The following is a 25,214-nucleotide window of genomic DNA, read 5'->3' as shown; positions in this document are numbered from 1 at the left end:
CCTGCAAAGCCATTCAAATTGCATCTAAATCTCCAGTCACTTTGGTTTCAGCCACGGTACCACTGCCCCTCCCATAACAGCTCCTTCTTTCGATCCACTCAATCGAGTCCTACCTATGGACGAAGCTATTAGAGAGATCACGAGTTTCGAAGAGCGACCTTGGGAGGACTCACAACATCATGTTTCAATATCTGATTTGGACATGATGCCTCTTCAAATCCTATCACTTGACGCACATGAAATCATTTCCTCACCATATACGACTATCCAACCTATGGACTTGGAAGGAAACAGGGGCAATATTTCAAAAACATTGCTCATCAATATTTCTGTCATGATAGGCATCGTGGAAAACATACATATTAGAGCCAATCGCAATCCTGAGGAAATTGTGAGCTTCACCTGCCCTTTTAAGGACTTCCACAATGTTTTCCCTTGGTCTTATGAGGAAATGCATGGCATAGACCCTTCTATTGTCAAGCATGAGATCAAGGAAGATCGCGCATTCTTTTCATGGTATTTTTGTTGCTCATTAATCCACAAAATCCTCGAGTCTCCTTCTTCAAGCTTATTAAACTACCATGAAGAAGATCGAGCATTATTTTTATGGTATTTTTCTTGTTTGTTAATCCGAAAAACCTCGAGTCTCCTTCTTTGTGCTCGTTAAACTACTACAAAGATGAATATATCACTTTTTGAGATATTTTATTACTCTTTAAAAAATAGAAACATCTCCGAGTTTTCATCGTTGTGCTCATTAAATCTATATGACGATGCTCTAAGCAACTCTTTTTTGATCTTTTTCTAGCTCATTAAACTAAAAAAGACCTAGGGAGAATTCTTTTTATGCACTTTTTTCTCACTCTTTAAACTGAAAAAATCCCGAGCTTTGTCTTTAGGCTTGTTAAACTTTATAAAGATGACCCGAGCATTGTTTTAGGTTCTTTTCTCGCTCGTTAAACTGAAAAATACCGAGTTTTTGTCATCAAGCTCGTTAAAAATATACGACAGCAAGAGCACTTTCTTTTTTGGTACTGTTTCTCACTCTTAAATCGATAAATCCCTGATTTTTTTTTCCCTACTTCGACCTCGTTAAATATATGAAGAAGGATTGAGCCGTTCTTTTACCTCATTTTCTTGCTCACTAATTTGAAAAAGATACCCTGAGTTTCCTTCATTTGACTCGTTAAAATTTGATGAAGGTATTGAGTTTGTCGTCGCATGACTCATTAAAAATTCAAGACAAAAAATGAGTTTAGTCCATCTCCTTGTACTCGTAACAAAATGAGGTTGACATCTATTGAACATAGGTTTCTCTTTATCTGGATTCAATACATTAACTTACGGAAAAGTAATTGATCCAGGTATACTATTAACCTTTTGTCGCACCCAGTTAACAACTATGACAAAGGGACCACCATGGAGTCTCTCTTTACGATCTTTTAAGACTCTCTAAATATGAAAAGACCACTGAGTTGTCTAGTATGGACTCTTTAAATTACACAGACAAGATATAGAGTCATTCTTTTTACGATACTTTTCAGACTCTTAAAACATGAAAAGTTTGATGAGTTTACCTGTCTAGACTCATTAAACTAATTAGATAGGGCAAAGAGTCTTCTTTTTGCAGTCCTTTTCAAACTCTTTAAATATGAAAAGATCGACGAGATTACCTGTCTAGACTCATTAAATTAATCAGACGGGGAAAGTGGACAATACAACTGTATTCCGTATTAGAAAGCGTGGTTTAGCAGCAATCGTTCCCTTGAACATGGAACTCCCTCAAATAAACTTTCCTTGTGACGGCCTCTCAATATGAATCCTACCATCCTATGAGTTTATCCTAAATACCCTCATGAAATTGCATCTTTGTATCCTAGCACTCTGTAGTGTTCATGAGTCTAGTGCTGCATGGTTAAAACTGTTGTTGTGCCTTCTATTGTTCAAGGGTTAACCTTGTGTTTCCTCCATCAACCCATCAAACATATCCTTCCATCATTCCCTCCATTGTTTAGACCCAAATGCTCAAAATATTCCCCAAAAAACAAAATCATTCTTGTCCCGTTTCATGTCGATTGATGTAGGACACATTATTGCCTACCTTTCGACAAGTTTCTTCCTATCAAATTCAACACTCTATCTAGGAAGATAACCTAGAAACACATTCAGTGCCTTGGTACTTGCAGACATTAGTGGTAGGTTACCTTGTGTTTGATCAAGGGTTCTCATTATTGGCTCCTAGTTGAGCGATTCTACAGGTGTTCGACGACAAAGACATCTTTCACACTCTTTAGATTGCACTGTGCATCTTGGAGACCATCACCATTATCGGTGGCCTTGCTCACATCTGTTAATGGCCTCCATTATTGATTGGTAATCAGATGATTTCGTGCATGTTCGACGTCAACGCATATTTTCACATGTATCGATCTATGCTGTCCGGTGAAGCGGAAATCAAGACCTTGGGTAGAGGCTTGCATCATTCAGCCTTGTTTCCTCTCCCAAGTTGCGAATATTGTTTTTTGGAGACAACTGTTTCAGGATGATCCTATTATGACACTGGACCCGTATTGTGCTTATTGGTGGCCAATATCGTCATATCTCTTTTGATAAAATCACTTTGACATAGCTACTGAGCATGGGAATACCCGACTCAGGACATGATTTAGCATTTATATATATATATATATATATATATGTGTGTGTGTGTTGTATCAGGTTTTCCTTGTCGCTCGAAGCTTCTCTCTCTCTCATTTTGACAGAAAAATTACAGCTTAAGTAAAGTATTTTGGCCATCGTCGCAGCTTCTAATATCATACTTTAGGGGGCATCTTTTATACAACAAAATGACCACCTAATCAACTCAGAGGGGAAAGACAGGATGATTGAAGCAAAGACCACAATTACAGGCCTTGATTCCACACTAACGCTGGTTTCACACTAAAAACCTACTTCATAAAGCTTGTTAGCAAGCCTAAGGATGCATTAGTGACCCTACTAACTCAAATTGTTAGGCAGGGCAAAACGTTAGTGAAACTTGGTGAAGTTCCAAGGGTCAAAGGAATGAATTGACTCACAAATATCTAGATATTTGTTCCTAAAATTACTCAAGAAAAGCAAAGAAACATCCAAATTTGAGATATTTGGAGGATTTCTAATCTGAAAAAAGGAGGCAAATGCGAAAGAGCTGAAAAGCATGGCAAGTTCATTGATTTTTCCCTAGTGAACTCAAGGAGGAGCTTGGAAACCCTAACTCAATTGCTATATAAGCAAGGTGAGGGTTATTGTGAAATAGGTCAGAGCATTTGAAAGGATAGCCTACTTCGTTGTTGAGAACTATCTCATATCTGAAGAAGTGAGCTAGAAAGGAGAGAGAGAGAGAAGTGGAAGGGGCAAAGGAATACTGATATAACAGATGGTTGTAATCACTCTTCCATTATTAATACAGAACTACAGTTGTGTTCCCTACTCCATGGTGTCGGTAACATAGTTCATTAAGTTGTTTTGTCGATACTTGTTTATATGAGTAGTTTAGTTGTATGCAAATATATGTTTGTTGTGCATTCATATATTGGTTTTCAAGGTTGAATGCAGTGATTGTGTTTGCCTTTCCTTTGTGTAGGAATTTATTTGGAGCCGGCTTTGAGGGAGTTCTTCTTGACTACATTGTGACCTCCAAACAAATCTAGAAGCAGACTTGAGGTAATATTCTTTCCATACTTTGTTAATTGATATTTGTTTATGAACATGTGTATAACTTGGTAGCATCTGCAGATAATCTTATAGTATGTCGAAGGTCTCAAGAAGGCCTTTGAGCGTAGTTTTAATTCTCCATACACCATGCATTTTACCCCATAGCATACCCTCTTTACATTTTTAAATTTTTAATATGGAAAACATTTTGCAGAAAGAAAAAGTATGTAAAATATTACAAGACTAACCATAGCCAATTCAAAATAAAGAATCCACATGGGGATGGCATTTCTTGGTGAAATGTCAATAAGTTTAAGATAGTAGCCTTTGAAACTGTGACTATAGTTAACTTGTAAACTGATTTTTTGTAATTCTGCTTTAGTCATACTTATGATGGTGAACCCTTCACAGCTCAAGGCCTTCGCTCTGGGCTTCAACTTCAAAATAATACCATCCAATCCAATCTAAACTCTGCAATGTTATATACAATGAGTAAAGTAAAGTGAACTACTGTTAATCTATGGATAAGTAATGCTTCAGGATTATACCATTTACAGGTCCTCCTGGTAGACTTTTTCCAGCTAACTCACTCAAGAAAAATGCATTGTTACCTTTGTAACCATAAATGATAAAAGGGCCTTGCCATAGGAAATCAAAGTTTCCATGTATTCCCTTATCTTCTCTTCTAGAATCCCATTTAAGTACTTTGTCACCTATGTAAAAATCATCAGCTTTAGTCTTTCTGTCAAAAATATTTTTGATTTTATCTTGGATTACTTGTGATTTGACATAGAATTCTTCTCTAGTTTGTTGTAAGTGTATTATCTGATTTATCCTTCTTTGGATGTCATTTGGTTCTACCTGCAACTCCTGGATGATCTTCATCACTGGTACTCCTAAAGAGGATGGAAAAACAACATCCATAACATATACTAACTGATAAGGAGATGTACCAATGGAATTTTTGGTAGTTAGTTTGTCTGCCTATAAGGCATTTACCAACTTTTTGTTCCATGTCTTCTTATTGTCTTCCAATAGTTTTTTAATTATATTAACAAGGCTTTTTTTAGAAGATTATGCAAGTCCATTACCTTGAGGGTAATAGGCAGTGGAATGGCTGAGGGTGATATGATATTTGTTACAAAATTCTACCATTTTCTTGGATATAAAAGTAGCCGCATTATCAGTAATGAGCTTTTGGGGGCATCCAAATCTTGAAAAGATATTGTTTTCAAGGAATGAGATAATGACAACGTCTGTCGCTTGTCTAGAAGGGATGGCTTTTATTCATTTCTGAAAATTAATCAGTGATTGTCAAAATCCATTTATGCTGGGCTGAGGAGTCTTGGTGAATTTCTCTAATGAAGTCTAAGCCCCATTGTTGAAATGGCACTTCTGTGGATATGGGTTTGAGAGGTAAATGTAAGAGCTTCCTTTTACCCTCAAATATTTGGCATTTATGACAGGAGGTCACATGTTTTTTGACATCTGCGAAAAGGGTGGGCCAGTAAAAACCATCCCTTAGAATCTTATCAACAATTGTTTTCTGATATAAGTGTCCTCCACAATCTCCTACATGAAATGATTGCATAATTTTATCAGCTTCATCTTTCAGTAAACAATTTAATAGAATGACACTATTATCTTTCCAAAATAAAGAATTATCTTTGATACAATATTTCATTGATTTCATTTTAAAAAATCTAGCTTTAGTTATAGATAAACCAAGAGGCACTTGTAAGTTTAGTAAGACAAATATGATGTCTGCATACCATGGTGAATCTATAAAAGGTTCACTAATCTGTGGAGTTTCCATCTCTTCCTGATCATCTAAGGCACTAATGAAATTTATATCTAAGGTCTGACAGTTCGATTTAGCCATGAGTTTAGCTAAACATTAGCCTTTAATAAGTTTTGTAGGCTTTATTTATATGTCATATTCCAAAATAGTGGCAATCCATTTGCCTCTCTTTCCTTCAGGCCCATTTTGTGACAAAATGTCCTTTACTACTTGATTTGGAACATAAGCAATGATGTGTGAATACAAGCTGTACACTCTGAAATATTTAATATCTTTCACTAAATCTAGTGCTTATTTTTCCATTATGTTGTACTTTAGTGTGGCATCTCTTAAATATTTACTAAATAATGCAATAGGCTGCTCATATCCTTGATCATTCTTTTGCAACAAGACCGTTGTAATAGTATGTTCTAAAGCAAAAGAAAAAATTATAAAATCCTTTTGGAAATTAGGACTAGAGTTTTGGTAAGGGCTTCCTTGATGGCCTCAAAGGACTGTTTATCCTCCAATGTCCACTTAAGTGCTAAGTATTTCCTTAACATTTTATTTAGTTCTCTAATTAATTCTGCTAGGTTTGAAATGAATCTCCTAAGAAAAATTATTTTGCCTAAAAATGACTGTAATTCTTTGATGTTTCTAGGATTAATGATGGTCAAGATTGCCTCTATTCTAGCTAGATCTATTCTAATTCCATCTTTGGATATTATGTGTCCCAAGAGTTTACCTTCTTCTAGACCAAAGAGTGTCTTTTTGGGATTTAATGAAATACCAAATTTTCTACATTTAATGAAAACTCTTTTAAGGTGATCTAGATGTTCATTATCAGATTTTGAAAAGACTGTGATGTCATCTTGGTAAACAACTAGAAAGTCATGGATTTCTTTGGCAAAAGCTATATCCATAGCTCTTTGAAATGTTGCACCTACATTCATTAATCTGAAAGGCATCTTAAAATACATGAAAGTACCCCAAGGAGTAGTAAATGCAGTCTTTGCTTGGTCCTCTGGTTCAACTAAGATTTGGTTGTATCCAGAAAATCCATCAAGTAATGAAATTCTATATGAGTTTACTACCCTCTGAAGAATATGGTCCATCTTTGGGAGAGGATAGTTATCTTTTAATGAGACTTTGTTCAAATTTCTGAAATCAACACAGAGTCTAATTTCTCTTGTTTTCTTTCGAGTAGCGACTAAGTTTGAGGCCTAATCTGAATATCTAATGGGAGCTATGATATAAGAACTGAATTAATCCTCCTAAGCTTCTATTTAAAGGGTTTATGATCTTCTTTGATGGGTATCTTGTGTTGAATTACGCTGGTGTCATAAGACTTTAGGTCTTCATAACTCCAAGCAAAGACATCTTGAAATTCTTTGAACAGAATTATATATTTAACCTTTTCATTTGGAGGTAAGGCTTTTAATATTTTAATGAACTTAGGTTTTTCTTCAGTTCCTATGTTACATTCTTCTATATCTGCTCTTAAAGGCTCTATTTTTGGTTTCCTAGCTACATCGTTTGAATCAAACAAATATTCTAATCAGACTAATCCCTTCGGCAAAAAGTTATTTTTAAGGTTTATAATTTCAAGATCATCATCCATTATTTCTTGTATTTCTACATTTTCTAAGTTATCTATTTCTACTTTAGTGAAATTAGTGGGTTTATGTATATCTAAAGTATTTACATGTATCCCACTATCTATGTCATTGTCTACTATACAATCTATATCTATATTACAATTTTGAAACTGTCCTTCAACATTCATGGAATCATAAATTTGAGAATCTTGTGAGAAAATCTGCCAATATTTCAAATTGTCAGGTATGACAGGCCTATGTCTCACTTCTGCAGTGTACTGGTGGTTGGGCTGAAAAGGCAATTTGTAGGTACTAGAAAAAGTGGCCAGACTGTGAGCTTGCATATTCTATTTTCTAGGAATGGCAACAAAGTCTATTTCCAGAAGGTATTTAACCAAATCTAGGACAATTTCTCTATATTGGCCAAGTTTGGGATTATTTACAGAGTATTCACCTTTGATTTATTTAATAATCAATTATGAGTCTCCCATAATAGAAACTCTCTTGGCTCCAAGTTTTCTAACCATTTGTAGTCCTAAGATTAGAGCTTCATATTCTGCCATGTTGTTTGTGCACTTAAAGTTTAATCTAAATGCATGACCTTCAGAATGATTATTTTCCATGTTGTGAATCCATACTCCTGCACCTGTTCCTAGTCTATTCATAGATCCATCGAAATCTAAATGCCATAGAGACTCATGAAAAATGTTTTCACTATCAGGAGCCTTGTATTCTTCTTTTATAGTTGTGATTTCCTTTTTGTCATGGCCCGAAGTATACAAGATGAAAGAGTCCATATCAGAATGCATGGAGTATGTATGGAAATTCTGTGGTTTTTCTACACTACTCACCATGTATTTCATCAAGGTCTCTCTATAAAGTTTTCTTTGTTGACCAAAAACAAAGATGGTGGCATATGGCATATCTAATTGTAAAGATCCTTGCAATTTTTCTTTCCATGAGTGAGATAAAAACATTCCATACTTGGGTGGGATGTTAGCAACTACTATGTCCATGACAATACTCTTTGTAGGGCACTAGACTAGAGTTACACATAAATCCTTGATCAAGCCGAGACATTTAACTTGGCTAGAGTCAAAGGAAAATAGGTCCTTATATGGTCTAGTGATATCTAAGTTTAGTCTCTCCATGATAGCTTTTGGCATTAAGTTATAGGATGCCCCTGAGTCTAGCATAGCATTATGTAATATTTTTTCATGAATGCTCAAGCTAATGTAGAAAGGAGGGATACCCCCTTGCTGATGTGTAGCATTTACTTGAAGACCAAACAATAACTCAGGCTGATCATCATTCAAATTCATAGCATCCTATCCTTCACCTATATTCAATGTTTCAGTTATTTGTGATCTATATGATTCATTTTTCACTAGCTCGTTCAAAGGAACTGATATTTTCAATTTTGCTATCTAGTCTTAATGTTGAAAGGCAATTGTTTTTTTCTTGAATGGATGAGATATTCCTTAGCAAATGTGGTCTGTGTGTTTTTATCTTCCTTTTCAGTGCTTGGCACTTTAGTCTTTGTTTCAGTAGTTCTATTTTGAATTCTCTTATTTGGAATGATTTGAGTAACAGTTTTAGTTTGAGTTTCAGATGAAGTTATATCTACAATTTTTGGGCTGGAAGTCTCCTGAGTTCCCCCAAGGAGGATTTGTAGGATTTTGGTCACAATAGCTTCTGTTATCTTTTTGGTTTGGGTTTGGATTGGTCTCTTAGTGGGAATTTCATTATTCTTTTTACTTCTAAGGCTGTACTATTTGTGAACCTCATATATAGTAGATTCATAGACCTGTTTAAAGTCAAAGGACTGTCTAGATTCTAATTATAATTGTTGTAGCATGTACAATTCCTATTTTTCTTGAGTAAGAAAAACAACATCTTCATTTTTTATCCTTAATAGATTTATCTAGGTGTCATCCTCTCCCTCATGGTTTTGTGAACCCTTAGCATAGTTTTCCTGGAAGGGTGGTCTAATTTGTTGATATGGTATAACATTCTTTCCATTGTTAGGATTATTCCTGAAGTTGGGGTTTCTTATTGGGGGTGGCTGTTGATTCTCCCATTGAGTTTTTCTTTCCATGTTTTCTAATCTATCCATTATTCTTTCTACACTCTTTGCTAAACTATCTATTTTACCATCAGAAGTGGAAGTTTCCTCTTTAATAACAACTCTTTTTTCATTTCTCATCCTAGCTTTTTTAGCTAATAGATTGGCTTCTACACTAACAACATTACTTTTCTTTTGTTCCAATGTTTCAGGGTTTCTTTGTTGGGTTGTGTTATATTCTTTCCACGACTAGCCCACGTAGTTAACTGGGGGGTTAGAAGGGGGCAAAGCCCCCCTTTGTTGCGCTCATTGCATAGCGGGGGGAGTGACAGGGGGTTTGAGGGGTGCAGGTAACTCCACTTTATGGGGTTTGGGGCAGCACCCCAGAAAATTTTGTTTTTTGGACCCTATATTAGGTTAGGTGGACCTACCTATGGTTTTGTGCATGATTTTCACACATGGTTCTGGACGTGATGGTTTTCGGTCCATGGTTTTGGACACGATGGTTTTCGGCCCATGGTATTGGATGCTTCGGCATGTATAAATATGTATTGTAACATTGAAAGGAACATCATGAAAAATCAAGTTAGTAGTCCTGGTTTTGGGATCCAGGGGAAAATCCCTATGTATATGTGCTTTATGTGTTATGCTCTCGCATTGTTTATTTTTTGTGTTTTAGAATTCGTATGTAGGTAATTTCTGTACGGGTTAAAACCTACATTTGATATCAGAGCTATTTTTGCTTCAAGGGGATGCCTTTGTTGCTGACGGGTTTCGCTCGGGCCTCTGGTAGACCCTGTTCAATGGGAGATCTTCGGGATCAATTCTGGTGGTGAAAGAAGATGGCGAGTAGTGGAAAGATAGAGATCGAGAAATTTAATGGTTAGAGTTTTGAGTTGTGGAAACTCAATATGGAGGATCTGTTGGTGGATAAATATCAGTGGATCATGGTAGATCTAGGTACTAAACCAACGGGAGTGTCCGATGAAGAATGGAAGAATTTGGATCAGAAGGAAAAGAGCGCAATATGATTGTGTGTCTCAGATTCAGTGTTGCTGAATGTATCAAGGGAAGCTATGATGAAGGCTTTGTGGGACAAGTTAGGAACTTTGTACCAATCTAAGTCTCTGGTGAATAAACGGTTCCTACAGAAAAAGATGTATAACATGAGGATAAAAGATGGAGACTCAGTGACAGAGCATCTGAATGCATTTAATGTTGTGGTAAGTCAGTTATTATCTGTTGATATTAAAATTTCATATGAAGATAAGTGCATCAGTTTGTTATGTTCTCTATCAAATTCGTGGGATAGTCTAGTTAACAATAGGTAGCAATGCAACTACCTTGCAGTTTGATGAAATAGTCTCATCCTTGCTAACGGAGGAAATGAGATGGAAAAATACGGAGAGACAGAATGGTGATGCCTTGTCTATATGAGGACAGTCCCAGAACAGAAACAAAAATAAGTCATCGAGTGGGAGATCTAAATCTAGAGGGAGATCTAAATCTCCTGGAAAACCTGTAAAGGTGGTGTGTTGGAAATGCCGAAAGGAAGGGCACTACAAAAGGGATTTTAAATCTAAAGCTCCTGACAAAGGAAAGGGATCTGATGATTCTCCTTCTATAGAGATGAAAACCACATTAGATAAAGGTGGGGATGTGTACTTGGCTTCTTCAAGTACACATGTAGATCATGAGGCATGGTTGATTGACTCAGGTGCATCATTTCACTTCACTCTGCATAGAGAGTGGTTTTATGAGTATGAGATATACGATGGAAAGGGCAAGAAGCATGCCCAGTGGTGCCAGGTTAGGACAAGAATTCTGGGTAGAGGCGGTGGAGACAACATGTTACCTAGTCAACAGATCACCTTCATCAAAATTGGAGGATAAGACTCCACAAGAGGTATGGACTGGTAAGAAGCTCTCTCTTTCACATCTGAGGGTATTTGGATGTGATGCATATGTACATGTTCCAAAGGAGAAAAGAACCAAGTTGGATAGTAAATCTGAAAAGTGCATCTTTATTGGGTATAAGGATGGTTTAAAGGGTTATAAGCTTTGGAACCTGTTGTGGTCACCAACAACCCCCCTCTTTGTTTGATATTAGTAATAACATCAAGCAAATGGGGACCCTTAACCAAAAAATCCAAAAAATATTTTTGTTTGAAAAATCTTTTGTATTAACTCCCTAAGAGCTATATCACATCGCAAAGCAAAAAGGAGCACTTTCCCAAAGCGCATAAACACACTGAGGAGGAGTGACGCGAGAACTCATCGCATCGTGTGCATTAAAAGCGCTCAAAAGGGGAAAACCTAAAGAACCGCCGATGGCCGATATGCGACGTCGCACATCGCAATGTCGTATAAGCAGCACAAAGTGACAAAGTGAAAAACCTTGCGACCTTGCGATATTGCGATATGCGATCTGCGACCATGCAAAGCTGCGACCTGCGATCTATGGTGTGCGACAAATGAGACCATCAGTTGTTGCGATACCACTTATTTACATCGCAATCTTCGATGCTGCGATGCAAATCGCAAAAGCCATTCATCGCAGGCATTCCTCGGCATGATCTGTGAGCCTAAAATTAGGCGCGCACCTTACGGGAAATTAATGATTGTACGCCTGTGTATCCAAAGATGATTATGTTGCGTTTTTCGAAGAGTCAAGTCATAATGGGTGACATGATTATGAATTCATTAAAACTTAATTGCTTTCATGTCAATCTTTTCTTCTGTCTCTTTTCATTTACGTGAACTATAAGTCAGCAACTGATATAAATCTACATGCAGGAAACATCTAAGGAAAAGCGCCAGAACTAGAAGAACAGAGAGGAGATGACTTCGTAGATGGATACCGCATACATCAGGACCGCGGATCCCAGAATATCACTCAACAAATGCTGATGGAAATAGGCTATCTAGGACTCAGAGTCAAAGGCGCACAAAAGCAAAGTGTTTATGAAAGATCCTGAGTCCCAAATTGGGTAAAGCAAAAAGAAAAACGCTTAAGGGGAAAGACGTCTCAGAAAAGCCTGGAACAAAGAATGGAAACAAGTTTCAATTGAGAAAATCGTTCAGGCAACAAAATCCCCAGCTCATTGAGTCATTCGCACGGCCGGAAACCGAAATAGCAACAACACAATCAGTTTGAAAGAAATCTGAGTTGTACTAAGTATACACGCCGTGAAGACACTCCTCCAGAAGAACACTTTCAAAAATATCTTCTAGTTTGTCAGAAAGAGGTGCCAGCTCTTGTTATTTCTAATTTTCAAGCTTGAACAAAAGGAAAGGACAAGCAGCCGACTCTTTCACGGCGAACAGCGCATCGCTTACAGCACTAAGGAGCAGATACAGAAATGGTTAGAAATTAGATTCAGTTTTTAGAAATAAATTTGTTTTAGTAAAAGGGCGGTCATTTGAAGCCGTTCCCTAAAATTGTGTAATTAAAATTAGCCGGTTAGTAGTATTTAACCCTTCTCGTTGCATTGGAGAAGGGTCCGGAAATTTGTCAAAAAACTTGTCCTCAGAACATGCACTTTTGCACCCTCGGAGGGGGTTTTTGATGAATGGACGGATCAAGATTTATTTATGTTTGCATTTTAATACCTGCTACTGATGTTTCACTTCTGTACTCTTAGTAGGCATTAGAAGTAAGTAGAAATAGATCATTATTGCTTCAGGTCTGTGAGTATAAAGTCAGTCATAAATGGTACTTTTATCTCTTGACGAGTTTCTGCTTGCATTCTTAGAGTAATATACAGCTGATGTTGTTTATATGTTAATGTATGAATGAGTGGACTACCATTTGGCACTTTTGTACGGTGGAGTCATTAATTTGTGCTTAATACATGAATAACTGATTATGCGATATGCTGTTCACAACCGTTTTGCTTAACTTTTTATGCAGGATGGTTCATCTTAATTGATTTATATTCTCATAATAGCTGAATAATCTTCATTACCATTTATTGTGTGAAATCTTTCTAGATCGCATAATGGAAAAAGTTCTATCCCGGGTTAGCGTAGATTAGATGTGTTGTTCTTGATAGATTAAAGTAGTATAAAATTCAGTCTCAGAGTTTAGAACTAGATTAGCTTAGAAATAATTCCATATTTTGATTATCATATTCTACACACACACACCCCCCTTAGAACGGGAAGCTGGTCCCGTTATCCCCAGTCGGACCCGCTACACCAAACGGGCACGGAGCCGCCAACCAGGTTCCCGACCGGGTGGGTATCGCCCTTGTTGTTGACCCGATTTCAGGGCCCTCAACATATTTGGTGCTAGAAGGAGGGCCCGAACTATGAATGGCACCTAAAGAAACATCTAAATACCATTCTGAGAGTAATACACCCTCATCAACTCCCTCGACTTCTCCAACACGGTTAAACCCGGAATTTGAAGTCGCTCGAGTATCTACCGCTGCTACATATTCGAATATATCAGACCAATCTATCTTTGAACCCCCTGAAATTCGAAATTTGATTCGTAAACTCTAGGGATTCTCTATTTTTAACTAGAAGTCTGATAAATCTAAAAGCAGCGTGACTTCGCAGTACGACCCTGCTCATCCCCTTACCAGATCAAAGAGTGAAAAATTTGGCATACAACCAAGTGAACTCCCTCTCCCTACCAGGAAAAGAGCAAGGAAAACACCACCAGAGTCTGACAGTCAGACTCCTTCATCCACTTCGTCCATATCAACTCCCTCACCACGAAGTCAACCACCTCTTTCATTCCAACTCACTCACCCATCTTCTACAAACCTTCCTCTTCAAACATCAAAGATCTTAATATCTTCATCTTCTCAGTATCAGGGATCGTCTTCTGCACTTCCATTAACTAGAAGCTCAACGATGGCCCAGTCTCCATGGAATAATCCTGGGGCGGTTTTAGTGCCTCCACCCCTGAGCCCTATACCGGCCCATCCTGAGAAATGGCTGCCTAAATTCAACCCGGAAGCAGGCATGCTAGCCGAGGAACATATCAATAATTTCATGCTTTCTGTTAATCTCAACGGAGTCACTAACGAAGACGTTGTTGTCCGGCTTTTCCCTTATACAATTCAAGGAATAGTCGGGTCATGGTACTTTTCGTTACCTTCCAGATCCATCACAAGCTGGGACATTTTTCAAAGTCAGTTCCTCACCAAGTTTGGTGATGACAGATCCACGGCGACATTGATCAATGACCTATCTAATCTTAATGCGGAGGCTAGAGAACCCATTAAAGATTTTAACTTATGGTTCAATAAGATCCTCAACAAAATCCCCGCTGCCTCACAACCCAGCGAGGAAGTAAGATGTGAATGGTACATCACGGCTTTACCTCCAAACTTGGCTATCTTCGTAGATAGGGAAAACAAGACCACCTTAGTCGACAACTTGACAGAAGCGTTAGCAGTGGAAAAACGCGTGGTAGCCCTAGAAAAGAGATATGTTATAGAAGAACGCAAATCTAAGAAGATCTCTTTCAAAGAAGACACCAAGAAGAAGCAAACGAAAGATCCTTTCGATTTGGAAGGATTACAAAAAGTGTTGAAAGCCATGTCAAATGAGATGATTGATATTAAGAAACAAGTAGCAGAGACTTCTTCGAGAAAGCCCTTTAGGACTTTTAAAAGAAATCCTCCCATGGAGGTAAGACCACCTAGTGTTGTCTCAAACGTTGAATCTGAAGAAGACGAAGAAGAAGAGAATACCACTGAAGGGAAGACCGACGAGGAAGAGGTCGTAGAACTACAAGGAATGTGGGACTTCATCCTCCCACACGAAGAGGATCAAGAAGCATTTCCTGTTAGCACGAGAAGCAAAAATCAACTTGATCCTCCCCTAACTACCCCAAAACAAAAGGGCGCAAGCCCTGCAACAAAAGAAAAGGTCGCAACAAAAAAGACAACTGCTAAAGCGACCCAGATTAGCCCAGTCCAATCTGATCAAACACCTCCATCAAGAACACTAATAGTGTCGGATGAAATGGAATATAACATCATTGATGATATGAAGAAGACTAGGGCTAATATCACTCTGTACGAATTGAGTAAATTGAAACACCAGCAGAAAATAATGATGAAAGATTTACATGTTGTGCCTACTACATCTTTACCTACAGCTGTAGCTTCTCACAATTTGGGAAGGCCTCCAACCAACACGATCAATAAAATTGATCCAAATGACATCGCCTTGATTGGAGGAAGATCAAGATCTCATACTCCTCCTTTTCTTCTCACATATGAAATCTTCAACAAAAACGTGCACAATTGCTTGGTCGATTCTGGTGCTTCAACGAATATTTTACCCAGGTCAATATGTGCCAAATTGAATGTGCAACCTCAAAAATCCGCAGTACGTATAGTTCAACTTGATCGATCCCAAGTCGAAGTGATTGGTGAACTCAATCAGGTGACCATAAGATTGTCATCTAACCCAAAAGTGTGTTAGGTTATCGACATTCTAGTAGCTGATATCCCTGAGTTCTATGGTTTGATTCTTAGCAGGGATTGGTCGGAAAAACTCCACGGATATTTTTCAACCGATTGGTCGCACATGTGGTTACCATACAATGGTAAACCAAATCAGATAAAGGTTGAACGAGAATTGCACCAAAAATACATAGTGACAGAACTGGAAGGAGAAAATGAGGCCATAACGTACAATAACAACATTGTAGGCAATTATGCAATAGATTCTTTCCTAGGTAATTTCAATGCTCATATTTCACCATACTTAGAGAATTCAGTTTTATCCCAAGTTGAAAATTGCTCCCAAACTGATGACTCAAAATGTTTTAGTTTTTTAGATAATTCTGTAAATACATCTTTATTTTGGAAATTATATTTTGACGGATCTAAATCAAATGAGGGGGCAGGAGCAGGATGCGTTCTGATTAACCCAGACGGGAATAAGATTATGCTCACATGCAGACTTGAGTTCGATTGCACGAACAACACAGCGAAGTACGAAGCCTTGGTTCAAGGCCTATACAAAGAAATCGGATTAAACGTTAAGTATCTTCAAGTCTTTGGAGATTCGGAGATCGTCGTAAAACAGGTACGTAACACCATACATTGCCTGTCAAGTCATTTAAAGCATTATCAATCATTAGTTCAAGATCTCACTGCACAGTTCATAGCATTCAACATCTCGTCAATTCCAAGAATTCAAAACGTGAGGGCAGACCTGTTAGCTAACGTAGCCTCTAGACTTATCCCTTCTGAAGATTTTAGTCCTGATAGGTTTTCAATAGAATTAATCTTTAGACCATCCATCCCTGACAATATCACCAATTGGAGAGTGTTCAACGACGATCCTGACATCGTAAATTTCCTTACTTCTGAAGGATCCTACTCAAATCAGATAATCGACGAAGACCATCATGATCATCAAATACAACAAAATGGCTCTGACAATGCTATACCGAAATCGGTGGTCAAGTTAGAAGATTTATATGATTTGAAAAGTCGGTTTAAAAGGTCCGCCAATGCTAAACTTTGCAGTTCTACCCTGAACTATGAATTAGTAAACCTAGGGACCGATCAGAAGCCACAAAATGTTAACCTAGGTCATGGCCTAGCCCCTGAAGAGAAATCAGCATATATCCGTCTTCTGAGACAATACAAAAACGTTTTTGCCTAGAATTACGATGAACTAAAAACATACAACACTTCTATCATTCAACATGTTATCCCTATGATTGACAATGAAAAACCTATCCAGCAGAAGCTCAGAAAAATACACCCTAACCTAGAAAATCAGATAAAAACTGAGCTTAATAAGTTGTTGAGAGCCAGAATAATCTTCCCCGTCAGGCATTCTAAATGGGTATCCAATATGGTGCCCGTTAGGAAGAAAAACGGAGACATTAGAATCTGTATCAATTTCCGAAATCTCAACAAAGCCTGTCAGAAAGATAGCTTTCCCCTCCCACCTATGGAGCAAATATTACAGGCAGTAGCAGGTTCAGAATTAATGTCATTCCTGGATGGATTTTTAGGATACAATCAAGTACTGGTGCTTCCCGATGATCAGTTAAAGACTACGTTCCGAACCAAATGGGGCACTTATGCATATCGGAAGCTGCCATTTGGTCTGATCAATGCCGGAGCTACCTTTCAGAGAGCCATGGACATCGCGTTTAAAGGGTTAGTCAATAAATCAGTGGTGATTTACTTGGATGATATAACAGTGTACTCCAAAAAACGAAACAACCACCTCAAAGATTTGAAGCAAATCTTTCAAAGATGCTTGAGGTATGGGATTTCGCTCAACCCAAAGAAATCTTTCTTTGCGTTAAGCGAAGGGAAATTGCTCGGATTCATAGTGTCGAAATCTGGTATTCATATAGAACCCGACAGAATCAAGGAAATTTCCGAAATATCCATACCCCATAACAAGAAAGCCATGCAATCCTTCCTTGGACAGATCAATTTTGTCAAAAGATTTGTCCCGGATTTTTCACGTATTATTTCTCCCTTACAAAATATGATAAAAAATAATTCAAATTTCAAATGGGGTCTAGATGAGCACGAAGCGTTCAACTTAATCAAACAAGCTATCATCAATGCTCCATCTTTGGCCACCCCAAATTTTTCGGAATCTTTTACCTTATACACTTTTGCCTCAGAGAAATCCTATGCCGCGATTTTGACCCAAGCAAATCAAGAGAAAGCGGAGGCTCCAATCGCATTCTTTAGCTCGAACTTACAAGGTGTTGAAATTAATTACACCGACGTAGAGAAACAAGCATATGCTGTTTTCAAAGTGATAAAATATTTCAGACCTTTCTTGCTTAAAGCCCACACTAAAGTCGTAGTACCGTTTCCGGCGGTAAGAAACCTTTTAGTGCATAAAGACGTGGGCGAAAAGAGAGCTAATTGGATTATCGCTTTACAAGAATATGATCTCGAGATCAAACCAGCAAACATCGTAAGAGGTCAAGGCTTCTGCAAGATGTTAGCCGGAGCATCGCAAATCCCAGAGAACTCATCTGAAGAGGTACAAACGTATGAGGTAAGCCTAAACGATGCAGAATCATCATATGCTGACACCATTTATTTTCTTAAGAACGGGTATGCTCCATCACGTCTGGATCATACCAAGAAAAGAGCTCTGAGATTAAAAGCTAAACAATACCAGCTCATAAATGATGTCTTGTTTAAAAGGAATTACAATTCTGTGCTTCTTAGGTGTCTTGAGAAAACTGAAGCCGAAAAGGTTTTGCAGGAACTCCATGATGGACCAGCGGGCGGACACTATGTCGGAGATGCGACTGCACATAAAATCTTGCGTGCAGGATATTATTGGCCCACGTTGTTCAAAGACTCATACAATCACGTAAGGAAATGCCAAGTCTGCCAGACTACTACAGGAAAACAAAGGAAACCGTCCATGCCGCTACAACCAGTCATCATCGACCAACCATTCAGTCAATGGGGCTTGGACATAATAGGTGAGATCGTTCCTCACTCTTCTAAGCAGCATAAGTATATCCTTACGGCAACTGATTATTTTACCAAATGGGTAGAAGCAGTTCCTCTCAAGACAGTTCATTCTGAAAATATTATTGAATTCATAGATCAATTTATCATCACTAGGTTTGGATTGCCAACAGCATTAATGTTTGATAACGCTTCATATTTTTCTGGAAATACTATGACTGAGTTTGCGCTTAAAAGAGGTTTCAAACTGAAATATTCTGCCAACTACTATCCGCAAGGTAATGGATTGGCTGAATCAACAAACAAGAACCTAATCAGAATTATCAAAAGAACAGTCGACCAAAACCAAAGGAATTGGCACAAAGCGCTGGTAAATGCTTTATGGGCTGATAGAATCACAAAGAAAGCTTCAATCGACACTTCTCCCTTTAATTTAGTTTATGGGAGAGAAGTGGTTCTTCCGACTCACCTGGTCATTCCCTCTTTGTCTTTAGTGCAATATATCGATGAAGTATCTACTTCCTCTTTACAATTAAGACAAATGGAAATAATCAAACTAGAAGAACAAAGAGAACAAGCTAGGAAAACCCATGCTCATCACCAAGCGCTAATAAAATCTTCTTTTGACTCAAGCATCATAAACAGAAAAAACTTTCAGATAGGTGATTTAGTTTTGAAATGGGATAAGGCTCATGAAGAAAAGGGAAAACATACGAAATTTCAGAAGCTGTGGCTTGGCCCTTTTCAGATTGTAGAAGTCGTAGGCCCGTCTACATTCGTGTTGCAGGATCTGGCAGGAAGGAGAGATTCTTTACCTGTCAACGGACTGATTCTTAAATTATATTTTCCATAGAAGAAAATTCTTCTAATTTTTGTAGGATAGATTTAGTTTTTAGTTTTTATTTTGTTTTGTTTTTCTCTTTTTATGAATAAAACCCGTTGTAAATGATCATTTAAAAAGGATTCATGAAAGAGCACGCCAATTCTCTATCAGATTTTGATTTCGCTTGTACAAATAGCAAAATTTTTGAAAATCTGAATTTTATTATTGACAAATAGAGTTAACTTCACTTTGATTACGATACTCGTTTCGACCTCTAAAAAACTTTGACAAAAGCAACCTCTGGTAAAAGAATTGTTTTGTATCAGCACCATGAAAGGTATCATCAATAATAAAATGAGCATTCTCTGCAAAACTGTTGTTTTCAAAAACTCTATTATTGTCGTCCAGAGCTTTCTTAAGGAAAAACAATGACTTCCTCCCTGCTAAAAGGAAATTACAGCATTCAGAGAAACAATCCAAACAAAACACTATATCTCAAAGAATAAGAGGTCTCATCACGAGCCGACTTATCATGATCACAGATATTATAACTTGCTGACTTTGCCAATACTGTCTATCAAAACAGGGAAATGCCTTAAGATTGTTGCAATCAAAAGACAAGAGGTCTCATCACGAGCCGGCTTGTTTAGCAAAAGTGTAAATCAGGTGAATGACTGTGTCATAATTTGGCCACCAAACCAAGACATTGTTCTTTAGAGAATTAAAAAAGGAAAAGTGTGTCAAAAAGGATTTTTCTCTGGAATGTTGCGAGTAACCTCAAGTAGGAAAAAGGATCATTGCTGGATAACATGGTAACCCTGTCAAGGCTATGGACGCTTGCGGGCAGCAGAGGCTCTACCTATGACAAATGAGCATACTTTTAAGCCAGTACGCAGAGAAGACCTTATTTTATCTTTTATCAAGACCAAGTAATGTCTGATGCGAATGCAAGAAAAAACCTGAGGAAGCAAGAAATTGAGATATAAAAAGGGTTGAGACAAAATATCATCGACAAGGTGAGGGGCAATCTACTCTATCTGTCCATAACAAAATTTAGACATATAAAAAAAAATTATGTTTCGGAAGTGAACGGTCAATAGAAATGCAGAGATAACTGGTTCTTCACAGTGAATCGCCATTGTTGTGGTCACCAACAACCCCCCTCTTTGTTTGATATTAGTAATAACATCAAGCAAAGGGGGACCCTTAACCAAAAAATCCAAAAAATATTTTTGTTTGAAAAATCTTTTGTATTAACTCCCTAAGAGCTATATCGCGTCGCAAAGCAAAAAGGAGCGCTTTCCCAAAGCGCATAAACACACTGAGGAGGAGCGACGCGAGAACTCATCGCATTGCGTGCATTAAAAGTGCTCAAAAGGGGAAACCCTAAAGAACCACCGACGGCCGATATGCGACGTCACACATCGCAATGTCGCATAAGCAGCACAAAGTGACAAAGCGAAAAACCTTGCGACCTTGCGATATTGCGATATGCGATCTGCGACCATGCAAAGCTGCGACCTGCGATCTATGGTGTGCGACAAATGAGACCATAAATTGTTGCGATACCACTTATTTACATCGCAATCTTCGATGCTGCGATGCAAATTGCAGAAGCCATTCGTCGCAGGCATTCCTCGGCATGATCTGTGAGCCTAAAATTAGGCGCGCACCTTACGGGAAATTAATGATTGTACGCCTGTGTATCCAAAGATGATTATGTTGTGTTTTTCAAAGAGTCAAGTCATAATGGGTGACATGATTATGCATTCATTAAAACTTAATTGCTTTCATGTCAATCTTTTCTTCTGTCTCTTTTCATTTACGTGAACTATAAGTCAGCAACTGATATAAATCTACATGCAGGAAACATCTAAGGAAAAGCGCCAGAACTAGAAGAACAGAGAGGAGATGACTTCGTAGATGGATACCGCATACAGCAGGACCGTGGATCCCAGAATATCACTCAAAAAATGCTGATGGAAATAGGCTATCTAGGACTCAGAGTCAAAGGCGCACAAAAGCAAAGCGTTTATGAAAGATCCTGAGTCCCAAATTGGGTAAAGCAAAAAGAAAAACGCTTAAGGGGAAAGACATCTTAGAAAAGCCTGGAACAAAGAATGGAAACAAGTTTCAATTGAGAAAATCATTCAGGCAACAAAATCCCCAGCTCATTGAGTCATTCGCATGGCCGGAAACTGAAATAGCAACAGCACAATCAGTTTGAAAGAAATCTGAGTTGTACTAAGTATACACGCCGTGAAGACACTCCTCCAGAAGAACACTTTCAAAAATATCTTCTAGTTTGTCAGAAAGAGGTGCCAGCTCTTGTTATTTCTAATTTTCAAGCTTGAACAAAAGGAAAGGACAAGCAGCCGACTCTTTCACGGCGAACAGCGCATCGCTTACAGCACTAAGGAGCAGATACAGAAATGGTTAGAAATTAGATTCAGTTTTTAGAAATAAATTTGTTTTAGTAAAAGGGCGGTCATTTGAAGTCGTTCCCTAAAATTGTGTAATTAAAATTAGCCGGTTAGTAGTATTTAACCCTTCTCGTTGCATTGGAGAAGGGTCCGGAAATTTGTCAAAAAACTTGTCCTCAGAACATGCACTTTTGCACCCTCGGAGGGGGTTTTTGATGAATGGACGGATCAAGATTTATTTATGTTTGCATTTTAATACCTGCTACTGATGTTGCACTTCTGTACTCTTAGTAGGCATTAGAAGTAAGTAGAAATAGATCATTATTGCTTCAGGTCTGTGAGTATAAAGTCAGTCATAAATGGTACTTTTATCTCTTGACGAGTTTCTGCTTGCATTCTTAGAGTAATATACAGTTGATGTTGTTTATATGTTAACGTATGAATGAGTGGACTACCATTTGGCACTTTTGTATGGTGGAGTCATTAATTTGTGCTTAATACATGAATAAATGATTATGCGATATGCTGTTCACAACTGTTTTGCTTAACTTTTTATGCAGGATGGTTCATCTTAATTGATTTATATTCTCATAATAGCTGAATAATCTTCATTACCAGTTATTGTGTGAAATCTTTCTAGATCGCATAATGGAAAAAGTTCTATCCCGGGTTAGCGTAGATTAGATGTGTTGTTCTTGATAGATTAAAGTAGTATAAAATTCAGTCTCAGAGTTTAGAACTAGATTAGCTTAGAAATAATTCCATATTTTCATTATCATATTCTACACACACACACATCACCAAACTCTACACACACACACCCCCCTTAGAACGGGAAGCTGGTCCCGTTATCCCCAGTCGGACCCGCTACACCAAACGGGCACGGAGCCGCCAACCAGGTTCCCGACTGGGTGGGTATCCCCCTTGTTGTTGACCCGATTTCAGGGCCCTCAACAGAACCCAGTAACAAGGAAGGTTATGTACAACCGAGATGTGGTGTTCAAAGAGGTGAAAGACGTTATTAAACATGAATTCCAACCAAAGGAACCTAAGAAGATAGAGTTTGAGCTTAAGGAGGAAGAATCGGACTCTACAATAGAGGAGGAATCAGAAGACGAAGAGCCACAAACTCTCGGTGTGAGAAGATCAGTTTGAGAAAGAAGGTAGCCACAAAGTTATTGTCCATCTGCTTTCTATTCAAATTTTGCTTTATCTGTTACTGATGATGATCCCAGAACTATGAAGGAAGCAGTAGATTCAGAGGATGGAAAACTATGGAAAGAGGTCATGGTTGATGAAATGGCATCTTTGCACAAAAATGAGGCTTGGGATCTGGTGGAGTTTCTGGCTAGAAGGAAACCCATTGGCAGCAAATGGGTGTTCAAGAAGAAGACAAATGCAAAAGGAAAGGTGGAGAAATACAAAGCTCGTTTGGTAGAAAAAGGTTATTCCCAAGTTCCAGGAATTGATTTGGTGATATTTTTTTCCTATTGCCAAGGTAGCTTCTATTAGATTACTTTTATCTGTTGCTTTTGCTTTTGATTTCAAGGTAGAACAGATGGATGTGAAGACAACATTTCTTCACGGGGATCTGGAAGAGGAGATCTACATGAAGCAACCTGAAGGTTTTGCGGTGAAGGGTAAGAAAGAAATGGTATGCAAGTTAAAGAAGTCTTTGTATGGGTTAAAATAGTAACCCAGGACGTGGTATCAGAAATTTGATACGTTTATACGGGGACTTGGCTTCACCATAAGAAAAGTAGATCATTGTGTATATTTTAAATTAATTGGTGACCATGTTATTTATCTGGTCTTGTATGTGGACGATATGTCGCTAGTTAGAAATGAAAAAGAAATAATCCAGGATTTCAAGACCCAATTGTCCTCTAAATTTGACATGAAATATTTTGGTGCTGCAAACTATATTTTGGACATGAAAATTAAAAGAGACTGGGAAAATAGGAAGCTCTGGCTAAACCAGAGGAAGTATGTCGAGATAATACTACAGAGGTTTAATATGCAGGATAGTAAACTGGTGAAGGTTCCTATTCTTGTAGGTGTGAGGTTATCTGTTGAATAGTGTCCCAAGACACAAGAAGAGGAAGAGGACATGTCCCATGTTCCATATGAAAGCGTATTCAGTAACCTGATGTATGCAATGGTCTGTACTAGACCATACATTACAGATTTAGTGGGAGTATTAAGCAGGTTTATGTCAAAACTAGGGAAGGAGCACTGGACAGCAGTGAAGCTGGTTTTTAGGTATTTGTGTGGCACTTGTGATTATGGTTTGTGCTACTAAGGAAGACTAGGATTGGACAAAGTGTTGGATATTCCTGGCTTTGTTGATGCAAATTGGGTTGGAGAAATGGATCAGAGAAGATCTAGAAGTGGGTACGTGTTTAACCTATTTGGAGGTGCAGTCAGTTGGATGAGTAAGAAACAATCTGTAGTGGCACTATCAACTATAGAGGCCGAATACATGGCAGCCACTAATGCAAGCAAGGAAGCAATTTGGTTGCAAAGATTGTGTTCAAGTATGGGGTTAGTACAGGGAGCTATAAGGATATACTCTGACAGCCAAAGTGCAATTTTCTTGGCAATAAATCCTGCATATCGTTCAAAGACAAATCACATTGATGTTCAGTATCACTTTGTGAGGGACATGATAGAAGAAAAAAATGTGTTGTTGGTAAAGGTGGACACTTTGAAGAATACTGCAGATGCATTGACCAAATCTGTGAGCTTTGAGAAGTTCTCTTGGTGTAGAGAAACAATGGGCATTGCAGGGTTGGATAAATGACTAAGCTCTCTTGTGGCCCCTTGTGGAAAGAAAACAACAAATGGGAGAATGTTGGGTTGTGTTATATTCTTTCCACAACTAGCCCACGTAGTAATCAGGGGGTTATAAGGGGGGCAGAGTGCCCCCTTCGTTGCGCCGATTGCATAGCGGGGGAGTCACAGGGGGTTTGGGGGGTGTAGGTAACCCCATCTATGGGTTCTAGGGTAGTGCCCTAGAAAATTTTGGTTTTGGACCCTATGTTAGGTTGGGCGGACCTACCTATGGTTTTGTGCATGATTTTCGCACATGGTTTTGGACGCGATGGTTTTCGATCCATGGTTTTGGATGCGATGGTTTTCAGTCCATGGTATTGGATGCTTCAACATGTATAAATATCTATTGTAACATTGAAAGGAACATAATGAAAAATCAAGTTGGTAGTCCCAGTTTTGGGATCCAGGGGAAAATCTTTGTGTATATGTGTTTTATGTGTTATGCTTTTGAATTGTTTATTTTTTATGTTTTAGAATTCGTATGTAGGTAATTCTGTACAGGGTTAAAACCTACATGGATGAAGCCAAAAAAGTGTTCGATAACCATCCTG

The sequence above is a fragment of the Pinus tabuliformis genome, chromosome 5_1, assembly GCF_031772625.1.
Source record: "Pinus tabuliformis cultivar Carrire ecotype Pingquan chromosome 5_1, CPIR1, whole genome shotgun sequence".
Lineage (NCBI taxonomy): Eukaryota > Viridiplantae > Streptophyta > Pinopsida > Pinales > Pinaceae > Pinus > Pinus tabuliformis.
The sequence above is the reverse complement of the archived record's forward strand: the minus strand, read 5'-3'. Positions refer to the sequence as shown.